We start from the raw sequence: 7860 nt of genomic DNA, 5'->3' as shown, positions 1-7860 counted from the left end.
TACTTTTAGGGCTTTTTTAGGGCTTTTAAAAGATTTTTTTTAGGGTATTTTCATGGCTTTCTTACTACTAATTAGAATGTTTTTGGGGTTTTTTTGGGGTGTTCTTGGGGCTTTTTTAGGTCTATTGAGGGTATGTGGAGGACTCTTAGGACTAGGGTATTTTTAGGTCTTTTGAGGGAACTTTTAGGTTTTTTTAGGGTCTTATCAGGGCATTTTAAGTATTTTGGGGTATTTTTAGAGCTCTTTTAGGAATATTGAGGGATTTCTTAAAGGTTTTTTAGGGATATTTAGGTGTGTTTTAGGGTTTTTTTAAAAGTAGGGTATTTTTCTTGTATTTTAAGGGTATTCTGAGGCTATTTTTATGTTTTTGTGGGGCTTTTAGAACATTTTGAAGATGAGGGGTTTTTAGGGAAATTTTATGTTTTTTCATGGCACAGCACATAGAGGCTGAGGGGCACTGTGGGGGCTTGAGGGTGACAGAGGCTGGGAGCTGAGGGAGGCACGGGGAAAGGGGACAGTGGGTGACAGAGAGATGCTGAGGGGGGCAGGGGCAGCTGGAGCATGACACAGAGAAGCTGGGGGCTGAGGGGCAAAGGAGAGGGATTAAGGGTGACGCACAGGAGCTGAGGGGCAGCTGAGAGGGGGCTTGAGGGGCAAAGGGGAGGCTCGAGGGTGACACACAGAGCCTGAGGGCTGGGGGGCAGAGGGAGGGGTTGAGGGGTAAAGGGCGAGGGCTTGAGGGCTGGACAGTGCAGTGGAGATCAGGGCTACAGGGTACAGCTTAGGAGGCAAGTTAGGGTACAGGAGCACCACCTCTCCCCCCAGCCCTAACCTCAACCTAAGCAGCCCCCCTAACAAGAGCCTTTTCCCTTTTCAGCCCTGCCAGCAGCAGCACCACACAGCAACCCTAACAGCGAGAGCACACCGGAACGCTCCCGCTGGGACAAGGCAGTGACCGTCACACCAGGACAACGACAGAACCCTCAGAGGACAACAGGACCCCCTGGAGAAAGGTAGGGATGACATCTGTGGGCTAGAGAGCACCAGGAAGGCTTTGGAGGCTGAGCAGGTTTCCTTGAGTGTTTTTGCAGGACTATTAGGAATATTTAGGGGATTTTGGAAGGCTTCTTAGGACTTGTCTGGTGTCTTTTAGGGCATTGTTACACCTACCTAAGGGCTGTTTTAGAATTCCTTAGTGCATTTTAAGGGTCAGGATGAGGGTCAGACAGGCTGAACCACTGGAAATGCAGAGTATTACTGGACACTAGTGCAATGCTTTGGAAAGGTGCCAGTGGAGGGCACATCCTGGCTTGTTGGGATTTTTTGGAGGTGTCCGGCCACTCAGGGCCACAGGCCCCTGGAGGCAAAGATCAGCCTTTTTCCCTGTGAAAGAAAAGTGGCCAGCCCAGGTTCCTGATGTCAGTTTGTAGGGTTCCCTTGGGACTGTCAGGGCAGCACAGGTTTGAGGTGGGGGCAGCTTGGGTCTGCGACACATCCTCGATCGTTTGGATTTTTGGAGGTGTCCGGCCACTTCAGGGCCACAGGCCCCTAGAGGCAAAGATCAGCCTTTTTCCCGGGGAAAGAAAAGTGGCCAGCCCAGGTTCCTGATGTCAGTTTGTAGGGTTCCCTTGGGACTGTCAGGGCAGCACAGGTTTGAGCTGGGGGCAGCTTGGGTCTGCGACACATCTTCGATCGTTTGGATTTTTGGAGGTGTCCGGCCACTTCAGGGCCACAGGCCCCTGGAGGCAAAGATCAGCCTTTTTTCCTGGGAAAGAAAAGTGGCCAGCCCAGGTTCCTGATGTCAGTTTGTAGGGTTCCTTTGGGACTGTCAGGGCAGCACAGGTTTGAGCTGGGGGCAGCTTGGGTCTGCGACACATCTTCGATCGTTTGGATTTTTGGAGGTGTCCGGCCACTCAGGGCCACAGGCCCCTGGAGACCCAGACCGGTCCTTTTCCCAGGGAAAGAAAAGTGGCCAGCCCAGGTTCCTGATGTCAGTTTGTAGGGTTCCCTTGGGACTGTCAGGGCAGCACAGGTTTGAGCTGGGGGCAGCTTGGGTCTGCGACACATCTTCGATCGTTTGGATTTTTGGAGGCGTCCGGCCACTCAGGGCCACAGGCCCCTGGAGACCCAGACCAGTCCTTTTCCCAGGGAAAGAAAAGTGGCCAGCCCAGGTTCCTGATGTCAGTTTGTAGAGTTCCCTTGGGACTGTCAGGGCAGCACAGGTTTGAGGTGGGGGCAGCTTGGGTCTGCGACACATCTTCGATCGTTTGGATTTTTAGAGGTGTCCGGCCACTCAGGGCCACAGGCCCCTGGAAACAAAGACTGGTCCTTTTCCCTGGGAAAGAAAAGTGGCCAGACCAGGTTCCTGATGTCAGTTTGTAGGGTTCCCTTGGGACTGTCAGGGCAGCACAGGTTTGAGGTGGGGGCAGCTTGGGTCTGCGACACATCTTCGATCGTTTGGATTTTTGGAGGTGTCTGGCCACTTCAGGGCCACAGGCCCCTGGAGACAAAGACTGGTCCTTTTCCCTGGGAAAGAAAAGTGGCCAGCCCAGGTTCCTGATGTCAGTTTGTAGGGTTCCCTTGGGACTGTCAGGGCAGCACAGGTTTGAGCTGGGGGCAGCTTGGGTCTGCGACACATCTTCGATCGTTTGGATTTTTGGAGGTGTCTGGCCACTTCAGGGCCACAGGCCCCTGGAGACAAAGACCAGTTCTTTTACCTGGGAAAGAAAAGTGGCCAGCCCAGGTTCCTGATGTCAGTTTGTAGGGTTCCCTTGGGACTGTCAGGGCAGCACAGGTTTGAGGTGGGGGCAGCTTGGGTCTGCGACACATCTTCGATCGTTTGGATTTTTGGAGGTGTCCGGCCACTCCTGGCCACAGGCCCCTGGAGGCAAAGACCAGCTTTTTTCCTTTGGAAAGAAAAGAGGTCAGCCCAGGTTCCTGATGTCAGTTTGTAGGGTTCCCTTGGGACTGTCAGGGCAGCACAGGTTTGAGGTGGGGGCAGCTTGGGTCTGCGACACATCTTCGATCGTTTGGATTTTTGGAGGTGTCCGGCCACTTCAGGGCCACAGGCCCCTGGAGACAAAGACTGGTCCTTTTCCCTGGGAAAGAAAAGTGGCCAGCCCAGGTTCCTGATGTCAGTTTGTAGGGTTCACTTGGGACTGTCAGGGCAGCACAGGTTTGAGCTGGGGGCAGCTTGGGTCTGCGACACATCCTCGATCGTTTGGATTTTTGGAGGTGTCCGGCCAGTCAGGGCCACAGGCCCCTGGAGACAAAGACCAGTCCTTTTCCTTGGGAAAGAAAAGTGGCCAGCCCAGGTTCCTGATGTCAGTTTGTAGGGTTCCCTTGGGACTGTCAGGGCAGCACAGGTTTGAGCTGGGGGCAGCTTGGGTCTGCGACACATCTTCAATCGTTTGGATTTTTGGAGGTGTCCGGCCACTTAAGGGCCACAGGCCCCTGGAGTCAAAGATCAGCCTTTTTCCTTGGGAAAGAAAAGTGGCCAGTCCAGGTTCCTGATGTCAGTTTGTAGGGTTCCCTTGGGACTGTCAGGGCAGCACAGGTTTGAGGTGGGGGCAGCTTGGGTCTGCGACACATCCTCGATCGTTTGGATTTTTGGAGGTGTCCGGCCACTTCAGGGCCACAGGCCCCTGGAGGTAAGGATCAGCCTTTTTCCCTGGGAAAGAAAAGTGGCCAGCCCAGGTTCCTGATGTCAGTTTGTAGGGTTCCTTTGGGACTGTCAGGGCAGCACAGGTTTGAGGTGGGGGCAGCTTGGGTCTGCGACACATCTTCGATCGTTTGGATTTTTGGAGGTGTCTGGCCACTCAGGGCCACAGGCCCCTGGAGGCAAAGGTCAGCCTTTTTCCTTGGGAAAGAAAAGTGGCCAGCCCAGGTTCCTGATGTCAGTTTGTAGGGTTCCCTTGGGACTGTCAGGGCAGCACAGGTTTGAGCTGGGGGCAGCTTGGGTCTGCGACACATCCTCGATCGTTTGGATTTTTGGAGGTGTCCGGCCACTTCAGGGCCACAGGCCCCTAGAGGCAAAGATCAGCCTTTTTCCCTGGGAAAGAAAAGTGGCCAGCCCAGGTTCCTGATGTCAGTTTGTAGGGTTCCCTTGGGACTGTCAGGGCAGCACAGGTTTGAGCTGGGGGCAGCTTGGGTCTGCGACACATCTTCGATCGTTTGGATTTTTAGATGTGTCCGGCCACTCAGGGCCACAGGCCCCTGGAAACAAAGACTGGTCCTTTTCCCTGGGAAAGAAAAGTGGCCAGCCCAGGTTCCTGATGTCAGTTTGTAGGGTTCCCTTGGGACTGTCAGGGCAGCACAGGTTTGAGGTGGGGGCAGCTTGGGTCTGCGACACATCTTCGATCGTTTGGATATTTGGAGGTGTCCGGCCACTTCAGGGCCACAGGCCCCTGGAGGCAAAGATCAGCCTTTTTCCCTGGGAAAGAAAAGTGGCCAGCCCAGGTTCCTGATGTCAGTTTGTAGGGTTCCCTTGGGACTGTCAGGGCAGCACAGGTTTGAGGTGGGGGCAGCTTGGGTCTGCGACACATCTTCGATCGTTTGGATTTTTGGAGGTGTCTGGCCACTTCAGGGCCACAGGCCCCTGGAGACCCAGACCGGTCCTTTTCCCAGGGAAAGAAAAGTGGCCAGCCCAGGTTCCTGATGTCAGTTTGTAGGGTTCCCTTGGGACTGTCAGGGCAGCACAGGTTTGAGGTGGGGGCAGCTTGGGTCTGTGACACATCTTCGATCGTTTGGATTTTTGGAGGTGTCTGGCCACTCAATGCCACAGGCCCCTGGAGACAGAGAACGGTCCTTTCTCCATGGGAAAGAAAAGTGGCCAGCCCAGGTTCCTGATGTCAGTTTGTAGGGTTCCCTTGGGACTGTCAGGGCAGCACAGGTTTGAGCTGGGGGCAGCTTGGGTCTGCGACACATCTTCGATCGTTTGGATTTTTGGAGGTGTCCGGCCACTTCAGGGCCACAGGCCCCTGGAGGCAAAGACTGGTCCTTTTCCCTGGGAAAGAAAAGTGCCCAGCCCAGGTTCCTGATGTCAGTTTGTAGGGTTCCCTTGGGACTGTCAGGGCAGCACAGGTTTGAGGTGGGGGCAGCTTGGGTCTGCGACACATCTTCGATCGTTTGGATTTTTGGAGGTGTCCGGCCACTTCAGGGCCACAGGCCCCTGGAGACAAAGACCAGTCCTTTTCCCTGGGAAAGAAAAGTGGCCAGCCCAGGTTCCTGATGTCAGTTTGTAGGGTTCCCTTGGGACTGTCAGGGCAGCACAGGTTTGAGGTGGGGGCAGCTTGGGTCTGCGACACATCCTCGATCGTTTGGATTTTTGGAGGTGTCCGGCCACTTCAGGGCCACAGGCCCCTAGAGGCAAAGATCAGCCTTTTTCCCTGGGAAAGAAAAGTGGCCAGCCCAGGTTCCTGATGTCAGTTTGTAGGGTTCCCTTGGGACTGTCAGGGCAGCACAGGTTTGAGGTGGGGGCAGCTTGGGTCTGCGACACATCTTCGATCGTTTGGATTTTTAGATGTGTCCGGCCACTCAGGGCCACAGGCCCCTGGAAACAAAGACTGGTCCTTTTCCCTGGGAAAGAAAAGTGGCCAGCCCAGGTTCCTGATGTCAGTTTGTAGGGTTCCCTTGGGACTGTCAGGGCAGCACAGGTTTGAGGTGGGGGCAGCTTGGGTCTGCGACACATCTTCGATCGTTTGGATTTTTGGAGGTGTCCGGCCACTTCAGGGCCACAGGCCCCTGGAGACCCAGACCGGTCCTTTTCCCAGGGAAAGAAAAGTGGCCAGCCCAGGTTCCCGATGTCAGTTTGTAGGGTTCCCTTGGGACTGTCAGGGCAGCACAGGTTTGAGGTGGGGGCAGCTTGGGTCTGCGACACATCTTCGATCGTTTGGATTTTTGGAGGTGTCCGGCCACTTCAAGGCCACAGGCCGCTGTAGGCAAAGATCAGCCTTTTTTCCTGGGAAAGAAAAGTGGCCAGCCCAGGTTCCTGATGTCAGTTTGTAGGGTTCCCTTGGGACTGTCAGGGCAGCACAGGTTTGAGCTGGGGGCAGCTTGGGTCTGCGACACATCTTCGATCGTTTGGATTTTTGGAGGTGTCTGGCCACTTCAGGGCCACAGGCCCCTGGAGACAAAGACCAGTCCTTTTCCCTGGGAAAGAAAAGTGGCCAGCCCAGGTTCCTGATGTCAATTTGTAGGGGTCCCTTGGGACTGTCAGGGCAGCACAGGTTTGAGCTGGGGGCAGCTTGGGTCTGCGACACATCTTCGATCGTTTGGATTTTTGGAGGTGTCCGGCCACTTCAGGGCCACAGGCCCCTGGAAGCAAAGATCAGCCTTTTTCCTTGGGAAAGAAAAGTGGCCAGCCCAGGTTCCTGATGTCAGTTTGTAGGGTTCCCTTGGGACTGTCAGGGCAGGACAGGTTTGAGGTGGGGGCAGCTTGGGTCTGCGACACATCCTCGATCGTTTGGATTTTTGGAGGTGTCCGGCCACTTCAGGGCCACAGGCCCCTAGAGGCAAAGATCAGCCTTTTTCCCTGGGAAAGAAAAGTGGCCAGCCCAGGTTCCTGATGTCAGTTTGTAGGGTTCCCTTGGGACTGTCAGGGCAGCACAGGTTTGAGCTGGGGGCAGCTTGGGTCTGCGACACATCTTCGATCGTTTGGATTTTTAGATGTGTCCGGCCACTCAGGGCCACAGGCCCCTGGAAACAAAGACTGGTCCTTTTCCCTGGGAAAGAAAAGTGGCCAGCCCAGGCTCCTGATGTCAGTTTGTAGGGTTCCCTTGGGACTGTCAGGGCAGCACAGGTTTGAGGTGGGGGCAGCTTGGGTCTGCGACACATCTTCGATCGTTTGGATTTTTGGAGGTGTCCGGCCACTTCAGGGCCACAGGCCCCTGGAGACCCAGACCGGTCCTTTTCCCAGGGAAAGAAAAGTGGCCAGCCCAGGTTCCCGATGTCAGTTTGTAGGGTTCCCTTGGGACTGTCAGGGCAGCACAGGTTTGAGGTGGGGGCAGCTTGGGTCTGCGACACATCTTCGATCGTTTGGATTTTTGGAGGTGTCCGGCCACTTCAAGGCCACAGGCCGCTGTAGGCAAAGATCAGCCTTTTTTCCTGGGAAAGAAAAGTGGCCAGCCCAGGTTCCTGATGTCAGTTTGTAGGGTTCCTTTGGGACTGTCAGGGCAGCACAGGTTTGAGGTGGGGGCAGCTTGGGTCTGCGACACATCTTCGATTGTTTGGGTTTTTGGAGGTGTCCGGCCACTTCAGGGCCACAGGCCCCTAGAGGCAAAGATCAGCCTTTTTCCCTGGGAAAGAAAAGTGGCCAGCCCAGGTTCCTGATGTCAGTTTGTAGGGTTCCCTTGGGACTGTCAGGGCAGCACAGGTTTGAGCTGGGGGCAGCTTGGGTCTGCGACACATCTTCGATCGTTTGGATTTTTAGATGTGTCCGGCCACTCAGGGCCACAGGCCCCTGGAAACAAAGACTGGTCCTTTTCCCTGGGAAAGAAAAGTGGCCAGCCCAGGTTCCTGATGTCAGTTTGTAGGGTTCCCTTGGGACTGTCAGGGCAGCACAGGTTTGAGGTGGGGGCAGCTTGGGTCTGCGACACATCTTCGATCGTTTGGATTTTTGGAGGTGTCCGGCCACTTCAGGGCCACAGGCCCCTGGAGACCCAGACCGGTCCTTTTCCCAGGGAAAGAAAAGTGGCCAGCCCAGGTTCCCGATGTCAGTTTGTAGGGTTCCCTTGGGACTGTCAGGGCAGCACAGGTTTGAGGTGGGGGCAGCTTGGGTCTGCGACACATCTTCGATCGTTTGGATTTTTGGAGGTGTCCGGCCACTTCAAGGCCACAGGCCGCTGTAGGCAAAGATCAGCC

The sequence above is a fragment of the Vidua macroura genome, unplaced genomic scaffold (genome assembly GCF_024509145.1).
Source record: "Vidua macroura isolate BioBank_ID:100142 unplaced genomic scaffold, ASM2450914v1 whyUn_scaffold_128, whole genome shotgun sequence".
In the NCBI taxonomy this organism is placed as follows: Eukaryota; Metazoa; Chordata; class Aves; order Passeriformes; family Viduidae; genus Vidua; species Vidua macroura.
This window is presented reverse-complemented; position numbering follows the sequence as displayed.